This window comes from Cetorhinus maximus, chromosome 23, assembly GCF_964194155.1.
Source record: "Cetorhinus maximus chromosome 23, sCetMax3.hap1.1, whole genome shotgun sequence".
Classification (NCBI taxonomy): Eukaryota; Metazoa; Chordata; class Chondrichthyes; order Lamniformes; family Cetorhinidae; genus Cetorhinus; species Cetorhinus maximus.
Window position 1 is genome coordinate 60373996 of NC_135901.1, and position 20946 is coordinate 60394941.

At 43.7% G+C, this 20946-nt stretch overlaps 3 protein-coding genes, 1 non-coding gene and 1 pseudogene across 7 annotated transcripts in view; 3 read left to right on the forward strand and 2 right to left on the reverse strand.

The window, feature by feature from the left end:
* The window catches only part of LOC144698328 (uncharacterized), a 694970-nt gene that overhangs the window by 439364 nt on the left and 234660 nt on the right, over positions 1-20946 (reverse strand). The gene's annotated exons all lie outside the window — the stretch shown is intronic.
* LOC144698352 (uncharacterized) overlaps positions 1-20946 on the forward strand; it is a 674481-nt pseudogene that overhangs the window by 153149 nt on the left and 500386 nt on the right. The window lies entirely within an intron of this gene.
* Positions 1-20946, forward strand: part of LOC144697667 (uncharacterized) — a 200642-nt gene that overhangs the window by 49049 nt on the left and 130647 nt on the right. The window lies entirely within an intron of this gene.
* LOC144697668 (uncharacterized) overlaps positions 1-20946 on the reverse strand; it is a 57648-nt gene that overhangs the window by 7922 nt on the left and 28780 nt on the right. The gene's annotated exons all lie outside the window — the stretch shown is intronic.
* Positions 4091-4163, forward strand: trnak-cuu (transfer RNA lysine (anticodon CUU)). Its single transcript has one exon. It is a non-coding gene; the product is annotated as a tRNA-Lys (tRNA).

Below are 20946 nucleotides of genomic sequence, written 5' to 3' on the forward strand. Positions count from 1 at the left end.
GCTATGGGCCAAGTACTGGAAAATGGGATTAGGGAGGTAGGTCAGGTGTTTCTCACGTGTCGGTGCAGACTCGATGGGCAGAAGGGCCTCTTCAGCACTGTGTGATTCAGTGATTCTGTGAAAAAGGAGTTTACAAACAATCCATCACTGTCAATCCAGGACATAAATTAAGAGACAAATATTTCTCTTGGTCTAAGTTTGCTGTGTGTAAATCCTCCCCTTCTAACCCCCTGTAAAAGGAGTTTCCAAAATCCATCCCTGTTGGTCCAGGATAGAAATGCACAACATTCTCTACTCCAGCTACCTAGACCAGGATGACCGCGCATGCGCCCTGCTGCACATTGCCCCCTATAAAGATGGCGGCCGTGAAGAGAGAAAACCAAACTTTTTCGGTCCGTTCCCTGCAACCGCAAACCCCGTACCTTGTTATTTGGATTCTTCAACCTGCACTGTGTCTTTATGAAGCCTCCCTGCCCACTCCGCTGGCTCCATTCCTCCTCACACACCCACTAACTCTGTTAGTTTGCTCCACTCATTATTCCCTCTCCCGCTCTAAGGAGCTTCAGTCTCAGATCAGCACTGCGCATGCTCACGAAAAAGACCGCATTGCGCACGCTCCAAGCAGATACAACAATACGCATGTGCGAGGAACTTTTCTCGTGAGAATAGGGCACATTCTGTCCCGCAGCGAATGCTGGGTGATCGCTCCGCCATTGAAGGGCGAAAATGTCGATAGAAACCTCTGTCATGTAATCAGATGCGATGGGTGCCATTGGGGAAAGGCATCAAATTGTTGAATCAATTGATACAGCGACCAAATTACTCTGGGCTCCACCATAATTCTCTCCTGGGTGTAATGAACAGCAGAACAAACCCCTAGAGTTAGATCTGAACTCAGCGGAATCTCAGCAGATGGGGTGAGTTGATGGCTTTTAAACCGTCTTTTGCCACTAGCAATCCTCTGATTGTGGATCAAATCCTTTGAACCTTTAAAGATGGAGTGTTAACATGTGGGCAAACTGAATAAAGCCCTTTGCTCGCGTGAAGTATCTGAATGGCTTCCCACCGGTGTCATGAAGCTGTTAATGTACATAATATTTTGGAAAATACTTTTCTTTTAAAATAGAGGCTTAGTCTGTGGGTGGGTCTTATTTGGATTAAGGCCAGCTAGCCTGGGTGCGTTGATGTGTGCTAGTTTTCAGATGTAAGAGGAATAACGTGCATTTGCATTTTTTAGTAGCGCATTCAAGAAGTAGGGTGAAAATGGACACCTACCTAGCAGCTACCAAGCAATATATTTATATATTTTTTAATAAAATTGGTATTATGAAAGGACTTTCATTGTTAAAAGGGGGTGTTCAAAGAGGCTGGTGGGAAAATGAGAATTTGCATTCAATCAGTAATGGTAGGTATAACAAGACAATCATTTTGGGTGTGCAGAACAGAGACAACGGGAGATCAAAAGGCACCTGCAAGCCTCCAATTGACTCCACAAGGAACAAATGAAAAGAACCTCATTTTGAATTCGTATGGTGAAAATGCTTTGCCTGGTGTCTGGTTACGTCTATGGGTTGCTGCTGCCTTAATGGAGATTAGTTTGGGAATTTTTAAAAAGTTCTCAGAGTAATAATTTGTAGCCATGTGTATATATATATTTTCATCCGTGTAAATTACTAAAATGTTTCATTTTGTTTAATTTAAAACTTCGAGAGCTGATTCCTGAAACATAACACTTAAAATGATAGGTTGTGACAGTTGTTTAAGGTTTCCCTCTGGGAATTTTAAATAACTCTGCTTTACCAACTGCATCAGTCATAACACCAGCGAGACTGTGTTGCTGTGTCAGTAATTGGGATGATAGAGCGAATCCCTTTCCATTTCCAACTGGTGAACAATCTGTTTACAATGTGAGCTTACCTGCACGTTTTCAGCTCAGACATGGATCTCGAAATCTGCTGTTAATGGGTTCCACATCCTTAACACTACATAAGAACAAGGAGCTGGAGCAGGCCATTAGGCCCCTCAAGCCTGCTCCGTCATTTAATAAGATCATGGCTGACCTGACAGTAACCTGAAATCTGTACCCCGTCTACCCCCGATAACCTATCACGCACTTGCTTACCAAGAATATATCCATCTTTGCCTTGAAAATATTCAAAGACTCTGCTTCCATAGTTTTTTCAGTAAGAGAGTTCCAAAGAATCATGATTCTCTGAAAAAAAAACTTTGCCTCTCAGTTTTAAATGAGAGCTTATTTTTAAACAGTGACCCCTAGTTCTAGATTCTCCCACAAGAGGTAACATCCTCTCAACATCCGCCCTGCCAGGTACACTCAGAATCTTAAAAGTTTCATTAATCAGGTAAAGAAAAGCAACATATTGCAGATGCTGGTCATCTGAAATAAAAACAGTAAATACTGGAATTCTCAGCAGACCTGGTAGCCTCTGTGGAGAGATAAACATAGTTTTCATTTCAGGTCTGTAATCTTTCATCGGAACTGCATTACATCTGAACTATAAATTATGCCTCTCAAATCGAAGATGCTGACAGATGTAGTCAGGGAACTCAAGGAGAAAATGAAAATCCGTTTTGAGGAATGTAATCAGAGATTGAAGGGTGAACAGCCCGACTGACCAGAGTCAGTCAAGATACCTTCCACTTCTTTAAGACGATGGAAAATTGACTCTGATGTTATCAGTGAAATTAACTGATCTGAGACATTTAAATGATTCTCGTTACTGCACATCAGGAATTCAAACCTAATATCGGCTTCGGGGCAATCAGAATACTTGGTAAGAGACAAGACACCGAGAGGCTTGAAGGGAGACGGCACCGGTTGTAGGAGAGCTTGTTCCTGCTGATATGGATGTGTCTGCAGTGGGCGGGATCAGACTGTTTCCATGTGTTCACAATGAATGACCCAACTTTTTTTTGGAAGCGCAAGACGGATAGAGAGTGATAGTCATCTGGGTAATAGCAATCTGAAGATTTGACTCATTGACATCCTGGTTAGGATACCTTGTAGACTGAACTTGTATAAGTCTCTGAGGCACAATTGGTCAGTGTGTTTTCTTGTTAACTGAAAGGTTGGTGATTCAAGTCCATCCAGGAGTGAAGACTTTACTGTTTTCCCCCCATCAGCATTCTTTGTCACGCAGTTCCGGGTTGTCATTGGGTACTTGGGCTACAAGATAATATCCCCAAAACGGTTCCAGATCTACTGTTGTCCAGTGAGCTCCCACACAAACAGCTTTTTGAAAAATATTATTTTTCTATTAAATATAGTGAGAAAAGATTTGTACGAACTATGTACCTTCATCTAACCGAGTAGAAATGTAAGAAATTATTGGTTTCAGACAAACCCATCAACGATTCCCTCATCCTCAGCTCCACCGTGAGTGAGACAGGGAAAAGCAGCAATATTCCGGCCCCGCACTCTCCAATCACCCGCTGCCAGCAGAAAGCGGCAACTGCAGCTTCAATCAGCGGGTTACTGCCCATCCCTGGGACGCAAGATACTCCAACCCGGCCCAAACCTCCCAATACACCGAGCACAGGCTCAGGAAAACACAGGTAGATTATATCCCGGTCACTAAACGTCCGAGCAGCATTTTCAGAATTCCCGAGTGAGTGAGTCACAAATAAAAATCGCACCACCTTTCCAAGTCTTTTCACTGTAAAATTCCTTCATTGTATTGAAAATCTGACTAATGAAGATCTGAAAATGAACACCATGGGATTTGTGTGACTGAGTTACTTGTATTCCATTGTTTGTCCATCAGTTTTGCAATTCAATTTGTGTGGATGTTGAAGATAATCTGATTTCAAAATGAGATCATAAAGCAGATAAATATTAAATCCAGAAACAAATCCTGAGGAAAATGGATCACAATGTTTGGAAGGAGGTGCAGCTAAGAAGTGGAAGATGTGAATGATGTTATTAATGATTGAGAGGAATGCATTGCAACCTTGGGGCTTTTGTAGGGTGATGACCTTACGCACATTGATATTCGGAACAAGCTGAGGTATCAGGTTGAAAGCAACAAGTGTCTCCATGTGTGTTGGGATATGAAGCAGACCTTGATCACTTGCCCAGCTAGCTCAGTCGGTAGAACATGTGATTCTTAATCTCAGGGTCGTTGGTTTGAGCCCTACGCTGGGCGCTGTGGGACTTTTAAAATCTTGCTTCTTTCAAAAAGGGGAAAAAAACTCCAACTAATCGCTGCAAGGCAGGCATTCACCATTGAAAGCAACTGGCAGACGTCAAATTCAAAGCACTTTCATGTCGCATCTCTTTCTGCTTCTGTCCCTGTCTCGTGTCCAGCTCCCAGGTCAATTAGCTGCTGGATGCAGACAGAGTCAGTTCGTGGGAAAATAAGACGCCAGGTGATAAGTTTGCAGACAACTTTGCAGGGTAAAGAGACACCAGGATCTCATCTTCCTGATCCTCCCAGATTCTGATTACAGGAATGTCCACAGTGCCTATTATCCACAGTCACACTCTCCTTCTAGTCCGTTAGTACGTTGTACAAGCACGTTCTAGTACGTTGTTCAGCTTTGAAATTGTTCATATTTTCACACTGGATTTCAATGTGAAGAAAGCAGAGCTGTGATAAGCTTATATTGTTCAGCAGATGCACTGCAAGAAGGTACATAACAGGCTGATGGTAACAGTACTCTTTGGACGTGGTGAGCTCCAGTGAAGAATTGGCACCATTCATGTGTCGCTCAGTTAGTCTCGTGACAAACCTGGTACTAGAAATGACAAGAAAATTCGCTGAATTTGCCCCGTGTTTTGGTTTGTTAAGAGCCGAATACAAGGTAAGAAAGTACATCTCGCTCGAGTGGGTTAATGAATGGCAGAATGACCCGTGTTGTTGGGAAATATAAAATTATAAAAAGTTAGAGCAAAGAAAGAGGCCATTCGTGCTGCTTTCAAAGAGCAGGGTGATTGATCAGGAGTGATAGGTGTGACGGTACAATCAGTGGAGAGCAACATTTGTCCTTCTCCCACCCATATTTTGCCTCGCACCAGCATCTCTGGTCAGTGCTTTACAACCAGCCCTACTCTTCAGCCATTCCCTCACTCCGCCTCTGTGTTCTCCATTTGTTCCAAGTGTGATTTTTCCAGCTCCGAGGCGATACTCTCACTCTTCTGCTTCTGTCAGAGATGCTAAATATTTTCAATCAGTAAGTTATCAATACTTGCTTAAACAATTTCTCAAAATCCACAAACCTTCATTCTTTGACTGGGAATCGAACCCAGGCTGTAGCAGTGAAAGCGCTAAATTCTAACCACTAGACCATCAGGGAAGCGACTAAATCGTTTCTCGAGCTGGCTTATCTATGCTGCTTTTGCCTCTTTATGTTCCATCTCAAATCTCTTAAACCACAAAACTGCCTGTTTAGGTTCAACACAAACGACTTCTTCAGCCAATGAAAATAACGGTATCTGTGAGCTGGAACATGAAGTTGACAGTGAGGTGAAATAGTCCCACAAGCTGCTCATGTGTAACTTTCAATTTCCAAAACCCTCCACCCTATTCGCTGTTGGTCCAATGGAAGCGCCGATTCCTGGTCAGTTGTCATCAGGGAAACTACCAATAAACTGGTCATTTGGCTTTTTTTTCATTCCCGATCTCTTCACCAGAGAAAACTTTCTCCAACTAAATGTCTTGTTAAACTTGAACACAAGTGACTTCTTCACTAATGAGAAGCACCATTGCTGTTAGCTGGAACATGAAGTCGATACTTTCCTACTTTAAGACAGTTCTTAAAGTCTCCCCCTTTGACCGAGCTTTTAGTCATCTGACTGAATATGTGGCTCAGTGTCACACTTTGTTATATAATGCTCCTGGGGAGCGCCTTGTGACGTTTCATTTGGTTAAAGGCGCTTTATAAATATAAGTTGTTGTTGTAGGATATACATAGAAAGGGCCAATCTCTTATTATATCATTCATGCTGATATTTTTCTTTGTTTTATCCATTCTCTGGATGTGGGCATCGCTGGCTAGGCTAGCATTTATTGCCCATCCCTAGTTGTCCTTGAGAAGGTAGTGGTGAACTGCTTTCTTAAACCGCTGCAGTCTGTGTAGTGTAGGTACACCCACAGTGCTGTTAGAAAAGGAGTTCCAGGATTTTGATCCAGCGACAGTGAAGGAATGGCAATATATTTGCAAGTCAGGATGGTGAGTGACTTGGAGGAGAACTTCCAGGTGGTGGCATTCCCATCTACCTGCTGCCCCTGTCCTTATAGATGGTTATGGTCGTGGGTTTGGAAGGTGCTGCCTAAGGAGCATTGGTGAATTCCTGCAGTGCATCTAGAATGCTGCTACGGTGCGTCGGTGGTGGAGGGAGTGATTGTTTGTGGATGCGGTGCCAATCAATTGGGCTGCTTTGTCCTGGATGGTGTCAAGCTCCTTGAGTGTTGTGGGTGCTGCACTCAGCAAAGCAAGTGCAGAGTATTCCATCACACACCTGACCTGTGCCTTGTAGATGGCTTTCGAAGAGTCAGGAGATGAGTTACGCATCACATGACTCCTAGCCTCTGACCTGTTCTTGTAGCCATAGTATTTATATGGCTAGTCCAGTTCGGTTTCTGGTCAATGGTAACAACAAGGATATTGACACTGGGGGATTCAGTGATGGTAATGCCTTGAACATCAAGGGGCGATGAATGGATTCTCTCTTGATGGAGATGGTCATTGCCTGATAATTGTGTGGCACGAATGTTATCTGCCTCTTGTCATCCCAAGCCTGGATACTATCCAGGCCTTGTTGCATTTGGACATAGACTGCTTCAGTATCTGAGGAGTCGTGAATGGTACTAAACATTATGCAATCATCAGCGAACATCCCCACTTCTGACCTTATGATGGGTGGAAAATCATTCATGGAGTAGCTGAAGATGGTTGGGCTGAGGACAGTACCCTGAGGAACTCCTGCAGTGATGACCTGGAGCTGAGATGACTGACCTCGAACAAGCACAACCATTTTCCTTTGTGCTCGGCATGACTCCAACCAGTGGAGAGTATTCCCCCCAGACTCCCATTGACTCCAGTTTTGCTAGGGCTCCTTGATGCCACACTCGGCCAAATGATGCATTGATGTCAAGGGCAGTCACTCTCACCTCACCTCTGGAGTTCAGCTCTTTTGTCCATGTTTGAACTAAGGCTATAATGAGATCAGGAGCTGAGTGGCCCTGGCAGAACACAAACCGGGCATCAGTGAGCAGGTTATGGCTAAGTAAGTGCTGCTTGATAGCACTGTCAGTGACCCCTTCCATTACTTTACTGATGGCAGAGAGTAGACTGATGGGGCGGTAATTGGCTGAGTCAGATTTGTCTTGCTTTTTGTGTAAAGGACATTCCTGGGCAATTTTCCACATAGCCGGATAAATGCCAGTGTTATAGCTGTACAAGAAGAGCTTGGCTAAGGGCGCGGTAAGCTCTGGAGAACAAGTTTTCAGTACTATTGCCAGAATATTGTCAGGGTCCATAGCCTTTGAAGTACCCAGTGCCTTCAGTCGCTTCTTTATATCATGTGGGGTGAATCGAATTGGCTGAAGACTGGCATCTGTGATGCTGGGGATCTCTGGGGGATGCCGAGATGGACCATCCACTCGGCACTTCTGGCTGAAGATTGTAGCAAATGCTTTATCTTTTCCACTGATGTACTGGGCTCCCCCATCATTGAGTTTGGGGATATTTGTGGAACCTCCATTTCCAGTGAGTCGTTTAATTGTCCACCACCATTCTCGACTGATTGTCACAGGAATTCAGAGCTTAGATCCGATTCATTGGTTGTGGGATCACTTAGCTCTGTCCATCATTTGCTGCTTATGCTGTTTGGCATGCAAGTAGCCCTTTGTTGTATCTTCACCAGGTTGACACCTCATGTTTAGGTATGCCTGGTGCTGCTCCTGACATGCCCTCCTGCACTCTTCACTGAACCAGGGTTGATCCCCTGGTTTGCTGGGGATGCTACAGTGGGGGATATGCAGGGCCGTGAGGTTACAGATTATGTTCAAGTACAATGGCCCACAGCGTCTCCTGGATGCCAAGTCTAGATCTATTCGAAATCTATCCCATTTAGCATGGTGGTCGTGCCACACAACACGATGGAGGACATTGTTAAGGTGAAGACGGGACTTCGTCTCCGCAATGACTGTGCAGCAGTTACCCCTGCCAATACTGTTATGGACAGATGCATCTGAGGCAGGCAGGTTGGTGAGGATGAGGTCAAGTATGTTTTTCGCTCACCACTTGCTGTAGACCCAGTCTAGCAGCAATGTTATTTAGGACTAAGCCAGCTAGGTCAGTAGTGGCACTACCGAGCCATGCTTGGCGATGGACATTGAAGTCTCCCACCCAGAATACATTGTGCGTCCTTGCCACCTCCAAGTGATGTTCAACATGGAGGAGCACTGATTCATCAGCCGAGGGAAGATTATACGTGCTAATCAACACGAGGCTTTCCTTGCCCACATTTGACCTGTTTCCAGGAGACTTCATGGGGTCCGGAATCAATATTGAGGACTCCCAGGGCAACTGCCTCCCGACTGTGCCGCCACCTCTGCTGGGCCTGCCCTCGGTGGAACAGGATATACCCAGAGATGGTGGTGTCTGAGGCATTATCTGTAAGGCACGATTCCATATGTCAGGCTGTTTGCTTGACTAGTCTGTTAGGCAGATGTTGGTAAGGAGTACTTTGCAGGGTCGACAGGGCTGAAATTGCCATTGTCGCTTCCAGTGCCTTGGTCAAATATTGGGTAGTCCGTTCAATCCTTTTATGTGTCTTTGTTACAATTGAGTGGTCATTTCAGGGGCTATTTTAAGAGTCAACCACAGTGCTGTGGGCCTGGAGTCACGTGTGGCCAGACGAGGTAAGATTTCTTTCCCTAAAGGTCATTAGTGAACCAGACGGTTTTTCACAGCAATCCACACTCGTTTCACCAATTACAGTAGAAATATCACAGTCGAGAACAAACACAGAGGCAGTGTGGGAAAGAAAGAGGAAGAGAAGGGCTGTTTGGGATTCGAACCCGGAGTGTTACCCTGGCTCCCTTGACTATTAGTCCAGCGACAATATAATTTTATTAGCTTTCCTAATTACTTGCTATGTTTGCATGCTAACCATTACATCTCAGAGCCCGGCAATCTTTCACCATTTAGATAATATGCTTTTTCATTCTTCCTGCCAAAATGGACAATTTCACATTTGCCCACATTATATTCCATTTACCAGATCTTTATCCATTCACTTAATCTATCTATGTCCCTTTTCAGGTCCTTATGTCAACTCCACAAATTACTTTTCCAACTATCTTTCTGTCGTCAGCATATTTACCAACCATTCCTTGGGCCATTCATCCAACTCATTTATATACATTGTAAAAAGCCGAGGCCCCAGCACCGATCCCTTTGACATACCACTGATCCTGCGAACAAGACAGTGAGCCATTTTTCTTAATCTCTGCTTCCTGTTAGCTAGCCAATCTTCTATCCATTCCAATCTATTACCCCCTCCACTATGAACTTTTACTTTCCGCAAAAAACACTTGATGTGTCACTTTATCAAATGCCTTCTGGAAACCTAAGTACAGCACATCCACCAGTTCTCCATTATCCATAATATATGCTAGTTCAAAGAACTCTAACAAATTGGTCAAAGACGATTTTCCTTTAACAAAACCATGTTGACTCTGCCTGATTACCTTGAACTTTTTAATGTGTCCTGCCATAACGTCACTAAAAATAGCACCGAACATTTTCCTTCTGACAGATGTTAAACTGACTGCCCCGCAGTTTCCTGTTTCCTGTCTCTCTCACTTTTTGAGCCAACGTATTACATTTGTTGTTTTCCAATCTCATGGAATCTTGCCCAAATATATTGAATTTGGAAAATTAAAACGAATACATCAAATATCTTACTCGGCACTTCTTTTAAGATGCTACGATAAAGCCCATCAGGACCCGAGGGTTTGTGAACCCGCACCTCCAACAATTTACTCGGTATCATTTCCCTGGTGATTGTAATTTTCTTGAGTTTCCCTCGCTTCAATTTCCTGAGTTACAGATAAATCTGGGATGTTACTTGTCTCCTCTGAACTGCGCAGGCACCTGTCTGGAATATTAAGCGGTGACGTCATGCAGCAGCACTTTGTGTCTTTGTTTTGAAGAAATGGAATTCGGCTGTTCTCATTAGGAATTCTGGAGACAGACTGATCAACAATGTCATCATCAAATAGCACAGCTCAGTAAGAGGACCTCCCACTCATCCTTTCTATGCCTAAGCTTTTTACAAAGAGCCTCCTCATTCATCCGATTTTCCTTCCTTCTCTGCATAACCCCGATTTCCCCTTCTCAACTCATTCTCCAATTTCACTTGGAAAATACTGAGTTACTAAAAATGATATTGAAAGATGAGAAGGAGCTTCTACGGCGCCCAGTCAGATAAATTCTGCAGCGTTACCAAAGTTTCCTTGACCCAATGACACCAAGAATTGCACTTATGATTGTTACATAGTTTTTGAACAAAAAAAGTACTTAAACTGTTGATTTGGATTTAATTTTTTTTAACGAAATTTATTCCGATCAAGCATCTCCTCATTTTCTCAGTCGATATATACAATCTTATTACTATTGCTGTACAACCTGTTGGGAAAGGTTTGCTACAGCTATACAAAGCCCTGGTTAGGTCACAACTGGAGGACTGTGTATAGTTCTGGGAACGGCACTGTATAAAGGATTAATATTTGCATTGAAAGTTTTAGAGAAGCCGCATTGATTAAGTTGGTGGGTTTTGGAAATAGGAAGTTGCACATCAGCAACTATTACATAGAGGAGACCAAACGCAGACTGGGTGACAACTTTGCAGAACACCTTCAATCTGGCCACATGCATGACCCAGGCCATCTTGTCGGTTACCATTTCAACACCCCACCCTGCTCTCATGCCCACATGTCTGTCCTTGGCCTGCTGCAATGTTCCAGTGAAGCCCAACGCAAACTGGAGGAACAGCACCTCATCTTCCGCTTAGGCACGTTGCAGCCTTCTGGACTTAACATTGAGTTGAACAACTTCAGACCATGAACTCGCTCCTCCATTTTCACACTTTTTAAAATCCCTTTATAAAAATGTATTTTATTTACTTATTTTTTATTCATTTTTTCGTTATTTCATCCCCCTTTTTATCCCCTTTTTGATCCTTTTTTTCCAACTACCTCCCTCTCACCGCATCCCACCCCAACTCCAAAAGCGCCATCTGTTGCTCGTTCCATGTTGTTCTTTCACAGAGTGCTGACCCTTATTCTGCTATTCACACATTCTGCTTTCGTACTTTTATGCAACTATCAGCACCTTCTTCAGCCCTCACCACTGCCATTAACACTCCCTTTTTCTTATGTCCATGATACATTTGTCAGTCTCTCCTTAGCTCCCACCTCTCGCTGACCTTCGACCCAGCTTCACCTGCTCTACCCTCCCCGCCCCCTCCCCACCCTGCCCCGCTTGAACAGTATAAACCCCGTCTCAGCTCTGAAGAGGGGTCACACGGAATCGAAACGTTAACACTGTTTCCCTCTCCACAGATGCTGTCAGATCAGCTGAGCTTTCCCAGCATTTTCTGTTTTTATAATATATAAGAGGTGCTTGGCTAACAAGACGGCTGACGGAGAAAAATGTGGCAAAGACTGAAGTAACTCACTTGGTTGTAAAAGTAATTTTTAAAAAGCAACAAAGCAGAACATGTTTCAAAAGGTGAGAAAGTTGTGCGTTGATTTACAAAGAGACTTGGCTGTGCTTGTACAAGGAAGACAAGAAGTTGTATCAGTTCCTGCCGCAGAATTGATTAGCGTGTTCTTCCATCTGAAAGTTTGGTGGTTCAAAACCACTCAGGGAAGAAACTTCCAATGTTTCCCCCCCCCCCCCCCCCCCCCATCAACACTCATTGTCATACGGATCCGGGTTGTCAATGGCGGCAGGAAAGTTTTCCACAAATGTTGCCAGTTCTAATGTGAGTTTCCAACCAGAGAATCTTCCGCGTGTAAAGGAAATGTGATAACTACGAGGCTACGAAAGCAACATGCAGCTCCTTGCAGAATATCAAACTGTGCTGTCTTATTGCACTGCAGGACCTTGTTTTGTGGAAGTGCAATTCGGCGGAAAACCTTAGCCATGCGGCAGAGAAATTGATCTAACATTCGAATCATCAGGTGACAGAGCACATCAGCAGCTCATTCAACACCTCACACATGTGCGAACAACCTTACAGCAAATCCGCCCCCATCTTTCCCTCTAATTTCCGAGCGATGCATTTTTCAGAAGATCATTCAAAAGCTGGAGAAGTATAAATGTCACTTTGTTTTGAGATGATGCATCCGGTTACTATTTAACAACAAACGGGAATGATGAAACCTTTCCCTACATTTAATACTGTTAATGCTTCAAGCGGGGAAACTTTCCGTGTGTGAGAGACCGTGATCCCTATTACCCTACACAAACCCTGCAATGTAGCGGGGAAACTTTCCGTGTGTGAGAGACCGTGATCCCTATTACACTACACAAACCCTGCAATGTAGCGGGGAAACTTTCCGTGTGTGAGAGACCGTGATCCCTATTACCCTACACAAACCTTGCAATGTAGCGAGGAAACTTTCCGTGTGTGAGAGACCGTGATCCCTATTACCCTACACAAACCCTGCAATGTAAAGAGCCCAATTTCACACACAGAAGACAGAGAGCCGGGAATTTTCAGGTTGGAAAGACATAACTAGCGGAGTGCCACAAGGATCAATCCTAGGGCTTCAATTATTTACTATCTATATTAATAACTTGGAGGAGGGGCAGAGTGTAATGTATCCAAATTTTCTGAGGATACAAAAATAGGTGGGAGTGCATTTTGTGATGAGGACATAAGGAATCTGCAAGGGGGTATAGATAGGTTGAGTGAGTGGGCAAAAAACTTGGCAGATGGAGTTTAACGTAGGAAAGTGTGAGGTCATGCGCTTTGGATGGAAGGATCAAAAGGCACACTATTATTTAAATGGAGAGAGACTCCAAAAAAGTGCAGCACAGAGGGATCTGGGTGTTCTTGTGCATTAAACACAATAGGTTAGTATGCAGGTGCAGCAAGTAATTAAGAAGGTAAATGGAATTTTGGCCTGTTTTGCTCGTGGTTGGAGTTTAAAAATCTGGAAGTCTTGTTACAGCTGTGCAGGGTGTTCGTGAGGCCGCATCTGGAGTACTGTGTACAATTTTGGCCCTGGTATTTAAGAAAGGATATACTGGCACTGGAGGCAGTTCAAAATAGATTCAGCAGGCTCATTTTTGGGATGAAAAACAGCGAAACAGGTTAAGCCTTTATTCATTAGAGTTTAGAAGAATGAGGGGTGATCTTATTGAAACCTACAAGATTCTGAGGAGGCTTGACAGGTTCATGTAGAGAAGGCGTTTCCACTCGATCTAGGGAACATAGTTACAGAATAAGGGGACACTCATTTAAAACTGAGATGCAAAGGAATTTCTTCTCTCAGAGGGCAGTAAATGTCTGGAATTCTCTACCCCAGAGAGTTGTGGAGGCTAGATCACTGAAAGTATTTAAAGAGGAGGTAGATAGATTTTTGAAATATCGGGGAGTTGGGGGCTATGAGGAGCTGGCACAAAAGAGGAGTTGAGGCCTGGGGCAGATCATCCGTCATCTTATTGAGTGGCGGGGCAGTCTTGAGGGGCCGAGTGGTCGACTCCTGCTCCTTTAACTCATGTTCTTATGTTCGTTTGAAACATGTCTCTGGTGAAAGAGGTCGGAAATAAAAATAAAAGGCACAGGTAACATAGATAAGCCAGGTTGTAAACAAAATCAGCGCAGCTTCCCTGGTGGTCAAGTGGTCAGGATTCGGCGCTTTCACCGCCGTGGCCCCGGTTCGATTCCCGTTCAGGGAATGATAATTTGCTGACCTCGTGCAAACCATGGAAATGAGTTTGGATAATTCCCTGAGATAAATGCCGATCACCTTTGCCGGAATCAGTCTGAGCTCGAGTTTTGCATCAGAGTTGGAAATGTCATCTGGTCACAACCGGTAAGGAACAAACACAGAGGTGAAGATAGGGAATGAGAGAAGGGCTGTGATCAGCTGCAAAGCGCTGACAATAGAGAGGATGCTGCACGGCAAAATTAGCGGTAATAGGGAAGATCTTACTGTTTACATCGACACAAATATCTCCCAGATCTGGTCCCAAATCTCGTGTTAAGTGAGAAGAAAACTCCTCGCTGAATCTTCCACTTCTTAGCTGCACCTCCTTCCAAACATTGCAAACTCCTCCTGCATCTTCCATCTTGATATTTTTCTCTGTAACATTTTAATATGAAGCTACACAGCTAATATGAATAAAGTTTGTGATAGTAAAAATGTGTCCACCCTCTCGGGAACTGAACCACATTGTCACACACAGAGGAACAGACAGAGACATATACACCGAGAGTGACAAAAGGCAAGGGTTAGTCTCTGAGGAGAGACAAACACCCAGAAAGCAAGCACATCACCAATCTGGCTCCGTTTTTGTTCCACTACGACTACAAGTTTTGTGAATGTTTTCGTGAATGAACAGAAATAGGAAAACCCCCTTGGATGCTTTGGTACTTGGATGGATTTGATTGAATTTAACCGATAATTAACTCTGTAGACACAGAGTTAAAACCAGGAATAATGAGCAGCGGGGAAACCCCAATGGATTTGAAATCCATCGCCTTAACCAGTCTGCCAGGGCAACTGGCCCTATGGACAGGTTAATGTTGTTGGTATATAAGATGACTAGAGCAGAGAGGCGGGCTTTCGGCCCATCTTCTCCGTGCTGGCTGTCTGGAAGAACAACTCAACTACTTCCACTGCCGTGCATTCTCACAAAAGCAATTAATTTTTATATTGCCTCTCCTCCTTCTCCCAGTTAAAATTAAACCCAATACACGCCCGCATTCACTTTGAGCTGGCACTTTGTCGTCAGAGAAGAGCATTCAAAGTGACCCAAAGGTGAACCACCTATAACTTTGGCAGCGGTTCCACAAATAATGGAACCTGAATCCAGCGCCTGAGGCCATTCGGCCAGGCTACCTCTCACAACCTGCTGTTTTCCGTCGCCTTGATGGTGTTTCCACTGAAACAGAACATTAAAAACATCGAAAAAGGAACAGGAATTAGCCATAAGCCCCCTCGAGCCTCCGCTACCAATTAATAAGTTCATGTCAGATCCCCAAACTCAGCACCAATTCCCCATCCTATCCCGATAGCCCTTCATTCACTTAAAGTCCAAACATGTATCAATCTCAGCCTTCAATATACTCATCGACTGAGGATCCACAGAGCTCCAGGCTACAGAATTCCAAAGATTCACAAGCTTTTGGGTGAAGAAATGTCTCCTCACCTCAGTCCTAAATGGCTGACACATTATCTGGAGAATGTGAGCCCAGTTCTAGACGCTCCAGACAAGGGAAAACAGCCTCTCAGCATGTTCACTGTCACTCAGGAATCAATCCAGTGAATCTTGGTTGCACACAGACAGCGAGGGAATGGAGGGAACAAAGAGCACAAAAGTGAACAGAGATATAGACACAGGCAGAGAGACTGAGAGAGTGGAAGAGAGCGAGGCAGATATATAGGGACAAAAAGCGGCAGACAGAGGGAGAGAGAGTGGTAGACACTGAAAGGAACAGATACACTTCACCATTCCACGTGATCGTTAACTTATATTGGCAGACAGAAAGAGAGAAATAAATACTTACATTTAAACACAGCATTTCACCAACTCAGGACAACGGGAGGCCCTTTAGAGCTAATGAAATCTTTTTGAAATGTAGTCACGGTTGTAATCTAAAAGCAGAGAGAGTTTGATTAAAATGCTGATTCAGTAGATGAGAAAATTCGATCTTAAGAAATCCATCTCAATGTAGAATCTTTCTTTCTATCTCCCTAAACATTTCATGGTTTGTTTGATGCAGATTCAGCAGATGTAAATCTGCAGCTGAGTGAATAAATTTCACCTCGAATCTCTGACCAAACAGGGACAAAGCATCCCATTTCTATCAGGTCATCTCCCAGCCTTTTCTTTTCTGGAGAAAAGAGTTTCAGGCTGCTCAGCCTTTCCTGGTGATTATAACCTATCCGTTCCTGGAACATTTGTGAATCAGCTTTTATTTTCCTGTTCCTTGCGACACCTGATAGCAGAAGAAACAGTTCCTAATGTCCGAGTGATTTCAGTTTGGGCTACTTGTATTTAAAAGTTCATTCTCTCGATGTGTCCATTGCCTTAGCCACTCAACCACAAGGACTCGGTGTCTGTCTGTTTAAATGTTGCTCAGTGACAATTTCGATCATCCTCCACTTTGTACCAAAATGACCCTCAGAAGCTGAAAAGTCTTCATTCAAATAAAAGAAAGAAACCTCCTCTTGTATATTTTAAAACTGCTCTTTTTATTCTCTGTACCATCTTAATATGAAGCCACACAACTAACGTGAATAATGTTTGGATGGTGAAATGGGGAACTGAACCGCATTGACACACACACAGGAATATACACCGAGAGTGACAGGGTTTGTCTCTAAGGCGAGGCAAACACCCAGAAAGCAAGCATGACACCAACCTGGCTCTGTTTTTGTTCCATTTCTAGCTGTCACTTTTGTGAACGCTTGCAGACGAATGGAAATTAGAGAACGCTGGGGGTTTTGGATGTTTTTTATTCAACTTAATCGAAATTTAATTGTGCAGGCACACAGTAAAATTCAGGAATGATAAGAAGAGTAGTTGTCAGGATTCCAGCCAACCTGTGGAGACCATAATAGATTCAAAACCTGTCGCCTTAACAACACAGTCACGAATCAAAGCCCCAGATTTGCATGAATGTAGTTTGTATAAAATCATATACAGCTACATCAGACGGTCATTCAACATATTGTTCACATGCCGGCTATCTGGAAGAGCAACTCACCGACTGCAATTCCACACCCCGCCTTTTTCCTACAGCAACTCATATTTATATTGTCTCTCCTCATTCTCCCGATCAAAGTAAAACACCGTACACTCTGCTGGGTTTAATGTGAGTTGGTATCTGTTGGTTCAAATGGGACTGCTGCAGATCCTAAAAGGAAGATCACCTGAACGTTTGGCGACGGTAGGACTCGAACCTACGTTCCTGTAAGCGACTGGAGCCTTAATCCAGTGGTTCAGACCACTTAGCCACGCTATCACGTTACAAAGGGCTAGTCATAATTTCCTTCACTGGTATTGCCAACGAAAAGAACAGAAGCAAAGGAGTAGGGGGAGGTCATTGGGAAACTTGAACCAGCTCCGCCAGTTAATCAGATCATCCTGCACTTTGTAACAAACAGAAATCATCTCCACTGCTAACTTCTTTTTTCAATGTTTCATTATTTCGATGTTCCAAATGATGTTTCTTTTTTCCTTTGTGACTCTGCGTGTTTACTCAATGAAATGTTGGTAATAGGTAATGAGATTGTATATATTGAACATGAAAAATGTGGAGATGTTTGGTCAGGGTAAATATTTTTTGATAATTTGATTTGACATCAACGATTTCAAAATATTTGAAAACTTGTCAAAGGTTACAGAGTCCAACTCTTCATGTCATTGGGTCAGGAAAACTTTGTTAACTTTCATACATTGTGCATGGACACAGCAGAAGGCCCTGCATCTCTTTCAATATTGTTTTTTCTTAACGCAGAGATTTCAAAAGGGAATTGGACAATGACTTGAAAGGGAGAAAAAGATCAGGGTTATGGAAAGAGACAAATAAATTGAGATTAACTAGAAAGTTCGTTGAACAAAACTGACATAGATTGATTGTCCAAAAGACCTCTTGTAGAGCTGTGCCATTTGATGATGACATTGTTGATCAGTCTGTCTCCAGCATTCCTAATGAGAACAGCCGAATTCCATTTCTTCAAAACAAAGACCCAAAGTGCTGCTGCATGACGTCACCGCTTAACATTTTAGTGAAGCCCATTGAGCCTTTGTGCTCTTTCCTGTTTCTGTGGTGCGGTGATTTTCATGCTTGCCGAGCACATGAAACGTTCTCCGGTTTAAAACTGGGCAGAGCCATAATCAGAATTTGTGGGTTCACGTTGAAGCCACGTGACCTGGTCAGTGTTTATCCCTCAACCAAGAGCACATGGTCTGCTCATTGTGACGTGCCTGGTTTTGACTGTTTCCTGAGCGGTGATTGGCTGCCGTGTTCCCTGCATTACAACAACGACAGCACTTCAATTAAAGCAAAACTGCGGAAATCTGGAAAGGAAAACAGAAAATACAGGAAAAAATCAGCAGGCCTGACAGCATCTTTTGAGAGAGAAACCTGCTGAGTTTTTCCAACATTGTCTGTTTTTATTTCAAAAAGTACTTAATTGGCTGGAAAGTGGTTTGAGACATCCACTGGTCTGGAATAGCGCTATTAAAATGCAAGTCTGACCTTCTTTAATTATCTTAACTCCCATTCCTCTGGTTACTGACCCCTGTCAGTGGGAACAGTTTCTCCCGATCTGCTCTATCAAACCGCCCGTCCCCGTTGCCCCCACCCCCATCACTTTGGGCAGCTCCGAGAAATCTCCGTTTAACCTTCTTTGCTCCATAGAGGACAATCCCGGTCTCCATAAAATCTCCACAAAACTGAATTTCCTCATCCCTGGACATGATGCAAGGCGGAGGATTGAGATGAGATTTTGGAATATATTGTCAGTTGGCAGGTGGGAAAATGGAGAAGGAACCAAAATAGAAATCTCAGTCTCCAGCTTTGTGAATCTTCAGATATTCTTTGGGAATCGGAATCAGAGGTGAATGAAGGATGAACTGTCCGACTGACCAGAGACAGTCAAGGCACCTTTCCCTTCTTTAAGACGCTGGAATATTGACTCTGATGTTATCAGTGAAATTAACTGATCTGAGACATTGAAAGGATTCTCGTTACTGCACATCAGGAATTCAAACCTAATATCGGCTTCGGGACAATCAGAATACTTGGTAACAGACAAGACAGCGAAAGGCTCGAAGGGAGACGGCTCCGGTTGTAGGAGAGCTGGTTCCCGGTGACAGGGATGTGTCTGCAGTGGGTGGTATCAGCCTGTTTCCATGTATCCACAATGAATGTCCCAACCTTTATTTTGGAAGAGTAAAACTGATAGGGAACAATTGTCATTCCCGTAGCAGCAATCTGAAACTTTAACTCGATGACGCCATTGTTAGAGGCTGCATCAGTCTCTCTGGCGAAATTGGTTAGCGCTTTCAGCTGTTAACCGAAAGGTTGGTGATTCGAGACCACACAGGGACGAATTTCCCCTTTTTTTCAGCATTAATTGTCACTCAGTTCCCGGTTGTCATTGGCTACTTGAGCTGAATGTCAAGACCCCGGAAATGTTGCCGGCTCCACTGTTATCCAGGGAGCTCCCAGGTAAGCGGCTTTTTTTCGAATATTCATTTCAAATATAATGAGAAAACATTTAGACCTACCATGCACTGATATCCAACACACTGGAAATTTATGAAGTTATTGGATTCAAACAAACCCATCAATTGTTCTTTCTTGCTCAGCTCCACAGTGAGTGAGACAGGGAAAAGCAGAAAAGCAGCAATATTCCGGCCCCGCACTCTCCAATCACCCGCTGCCAGCAGAAAGCGGCGACTGCAGCTTCAATCAGCGGGTTACTGCCCATCCCTGGGATACAAGATACTCCAACCCGGCCCAAACCTCCCAACACACCGAGCACAGGCTCAGGAAAACTGAGGTACATTATATCACGTCATAAAATCTCGGAGCAGCATTTACAGAATACCCGAGTGAGTGAGTCACAAACAAAAGTCACACCAACTTTCTAAATCTTTTCACTATCAAATTCCTTCATTTTATTGAAAAGCTGACTGTTGTGAATCTGAAAATGAGCACCATGGGATTTGTTTTACTGAGTGACTTGTTTTCCACTGATTGTCCGTCAGGTTTGCAATTAAATTTGTGTTGGATATTGAAGCGGATCTGTTTTCAAAATGAGGACACAAAGCAGCTAAATTTTGAATCCAGAAACAGATCCTGAGGAAAATGGATCACACTGTTTGGAAGGAGGTGCAGCTGAGAAGCGGAAGCTATGAATTATGTTATTGATGATTGAGTGGAAAGCATTGGGGCCTTGGTCAATCATTGTGGCCGAGTGGAGAAAATGATGCTGTTTAAATCCACTAGGGTTTCCCCAGGAAAGTTCCAATCTTACTGACTGTGCTTCTTATTATTGCTGATTTCAACCAGGTGTCCACAGAACTCTCGGATCATTGGAAGAAAAAACATCCAAAAATTCTACTGATTTTTGGACTCTAAGGGAATGATGGGCGATCGGGATCGGGTGGGAAATTGGTATTGAGGTTGGGGATCCGCCATGATCTTATAAAGTGACGGAGGAGGCTTGTGGGGCCTTATGGCGTATTGTTGCTGCTTTGATTCTGTTCTATTTGAGTAGCAATGCTAGGCAAGGCGATGGGCAGTAATAATGAAGCTTGGTTTCAAATACCACTTCCATTGCTGCTAAAATTGCCCGATTGGTCGAAAAAGTAGCAGCTCACAGTTAAAGCAGGTGTGTGTGGTGTTTCACTTTAACAGAAATACTGACAGACAATAAAATATAAATGGCTGTGGAGAAAAGGCGGGGTTGTTGAATTAGCTGTGCAACTTGTGCAGGACAGATATTCGCCTCCAGCTCTTTCTGCCCGTCCAGGTCAATTAGCTGCTTGATGCAAACACAGTCAGATGGTGCGAACGTAAAACAGAACGTGATCGGTTTACAGATAGCAGCGGACAGAGACACCAGGATCTTCCTGATTCGCCCAAGTACTGATTACAGGAATGTGCACAGTGCCGATTACCCACAATCACACTTCCCTTCCAGTCTTGTCTACGTTGTT